Source organism: Mastomys coucha, unplaced genomic scaffold, assembly GCF_008632895.1.
Source record: "Mastomys coucha isolate ucsf_1 unplaced genomic scaffold, UCSF_Mcou_1 pScaffold11, whole genome shotgun sequence".
In the NCBI taxonomy this organism is placed as follows: domain Eukaryota; kingdom Metazoa; phylum Chordata; class Mammalia; order Rodentia; family Muridae; genus Mastomys; species Mastomys coucha.
Window position 1 is genome coordinate 18661202 of NW_022196893.1, and position 3347 is coordinate 18664548.

Here is a 3347-nt window from a genome sequence, read left to right on the forward strand (position 1 = left end):
GGGGCTGAGCAGAATGAAGAAGACATGTGGGGCATGTGAATAGCATGTAAATAGGATGTGAATAACAGAGTTCCTGTGAAAAGCAGGAGAGGGTCACAGATACCTATGCCACAGGGTGTAAAGCTTGGTGAGAGGTGTGGGGGGGGTCCCCAGTAGCACAGGGCTCTGGATGCTAGGACATGGGCCTATAGTAGACAAGAGGAGGCCCCTAGCCTGAGAACAGCATGATCAAGGGAGTCTCTGTCATGAGTCTTCTTTGGACACAGCCATCGATCCTCCAACGGTTCCACGGTCACCATCCCGAGCAGCGAAGAAGAGTATTCTGAGAAGTGAGGGGATTCCTGTGACACGGGGAGGTGACACCAGTCTGTGGTTCACAGTGCACGGGGGTCCTCTGGAAAGAGAGATGGAGAAGAGCACTCTGGAAGCTGCCTGCTTATATGACTCCCGTTTGGGTCAAGTTGACCTAGGCCACTCTGGCACTACCAGCTCCAGTCTCTGCTGTTTGGACTCAGTACTCACTGGCCCAGCATGGAGGAAGTGCTCCAGGAAGCAAGAGCAACAGAAATCTCCAGCCTGGGGTAAAGGGTAGCTTGGCAACTCACTTAGGCACACCCACAGGCAGAGGCTTGCTCCACTGCCAAGTACTTATCTCAAGGCTAACTTGGTTGGAGATGCTGTGTAAATATCCTCTTGCCTTTCTGTGCCTAGAGACTGTTGGCCTCCAGAAGGATCCAGCAGGAGAGGGTGCTGGGGGCTTCTCACCCTGGAGTGGGTTGAAAGGAGACATAGAGTCAGACTTTAAAGACTGATGGCCTCTGGGTGTTCTAGCTTTCCAACTCTACTGAGTGCTTGTTGATACATTCTAAAAAGTCCTAAAAAGTTTCTTGCGCATTCTGAGGGTTAAAAGCTGCTGGCTTAGGTGATTAACACCTGTAGCCTAAAAGCAGGCTACTAAGTAATATAGCCTTTGTTCTCTCTCTGCAGGAACTGAAAGACTCTAACTCCCAGCCTGCCAGTTGAAGTGGCAGAAAGAAAAAGGGACACTTTGAAAAGTAATTTTTTTTTTAGCCTTTATTTCTAAGTTCTAAAATGTTTATTATGAAAGTTCTCTAATAAAAAGGGAAAAGGGCCAGTTTCTGCTCATTGTCCTTGGCTCTTGTATATCTTTCAGAATACATGAACACATGGTAAAATGCTCATCACAAGTTTACATATAAATTCCAATCATAAATTGAATAAGAAGTTTATAGCAGAGAATGTTTACATGTATATCCATTAAGAGTAATTATCTGGCTAACCATCATCTGTCACCAGCTCTACAGGTTCATGGAGAGTTAAAGATCATAACTAAGTTATCATTGAGGTTTCGTATAGATAAACCCTGTTGATATTTTCTCTTCTGTCCTTGTACCTATAGTGAATCCTCAGTCCCCTTTTTATGACCTTTGCTTAATTGTTTTATGATGTCTTGGGATGTGTTCTAAGTTGTAGATGCCTGCTTGCTATCTCAGAAGCAATTAATTCATGACACTTGAAGACTGGCAGAGTTCTTACTGCAGCTTTGACATCAGAAAGGACTTAATAGCAGTCCTAATATAAAAGAACTTAAGAATTACATAATTTTAGGAATTCTTCTTTTTTTTTTTTTTTTTGGTTTTTCCTCTGTGTAGCCCTGGCTGTCCTGGAACTCATTCTGTAGACCAGGCTGGCCTCGAACTCAGAAATCCACCTGCCTCTGCCACCCAAGTGCTGGGATTAAAGGCATGTACCACCACTGCCTGGCAGGAATTCTTATTGGATCATTATTAATAATTTAAAAGTCATCTTTTTTTTATATACCATCACTACACAATAGTACATCTTTGTTGTTCTGCAGAGATCTCAAAAGGGTAGGCCAAGGCCAGTCAGGGCTATCATCAAGGAGTCTAGCATCATTTTCCAAAGAGTGGAGCATTCCAACCACTGTCTTTTCCCCCACTCCTCTGTGATAAATGAGCCCATGCTCTATATGTGAGGTGTGCATCCTCACTATGCAGCATCTTATTGGAGACACATGGAGATAGCTAGGGGTGTTTTGGACTGAACAGAAAGAAAATTTCAAAGCCACACCTCCAGGCTCTTGTACCCATTTCCTGACTCCACACGCCAAATATTGTTTTCCCAGATGTGAGAGGACTGAAAGAGAAGGTCCCTTGACTCCTGACACAGACCAATCAAAGTCACAGGCAGGATTGCAGATCAATGGTGTAGGTCTGGGTGGCCATGACCCCATAATGTTCAGGATCCAGGGCCCTCCTACTGAGCATAGGCAAGAAGAAGGCAGAAGCCTGTGTGAGTCACCATTGTGTAAGCATGCAGCAGGAGACTCTGGTTAGTGATATTTTGCGAGGTCCTGAACACTGAATGAAAGCTCGGATTTCAGGTGTCACGACCACACATACACATGTACATACACATATACGAGTGGACACACATACACACCATTCACATATATACATATGTGTATGCCCATCCCCAACATAACACACACAGTTAAGTGCTGTCAGTGGCAATGGGTAGGTATGTTGATTTGTCAGACTAGTAGTCACACTAAGAACTCTTTGCTGTAAATCTCATGTATGGACAGAACATCTAACATGTCACAGGGAAGCTACTATAAGCCAAGATAAGGTAGGCACCCAGAGCAGAGAGCAGGACAGTTCCCTGCACAAGATAGGAAGTGTCCCCGCCATCGCCCCCAGCCAGTCATCACAATCTCGCATGAACCCCTTTCTACCTGCCACAACCCCAGTGCCCCCGCCAGCCCCATGGTCTAGATCCCACTCACTCTGTAAATTTAAATTCATGCTTGACCATTTGAAGGCTGGTGTAGCCCAACTCCCCTCTTTCCTTTCTCTCTTCCACATCTACAGAGACCTGGGTCCCTCCTTGTCTTTCTCCCTTAATAAGAGAGAAGGTTCCTACAAGGAGAACTTAAAATATTTGTCTTCATTGCACAGACAGATTAGCAGCCTAGAGTTAATAATTACATATTTATGTGTGTGTTAGAAAACAGAATTGCTGCAGGAAAAAAAAAGATATAGATATGATGATGATGTGTGAGATCCCCAGGAAAGTCTGTACAAAACATTATGGGGAATCCTGCTCTGTGACCTAAGACCTTGGTTCTGGGCTTCATGGGAGGGGTTTCAACTGTCCACCATGAGGCTCTGGGTGAAGTTGGCTTCTCCTATGTGCAATGTGGGTTAGTTAGCTTATATTGAGCCTGTATTTTCTGGATGGTCCCATGGGGCGTGTGTCACAAGGCAACTAAGCATTAGTTGTGGATCAGTGTAGCATGGTTG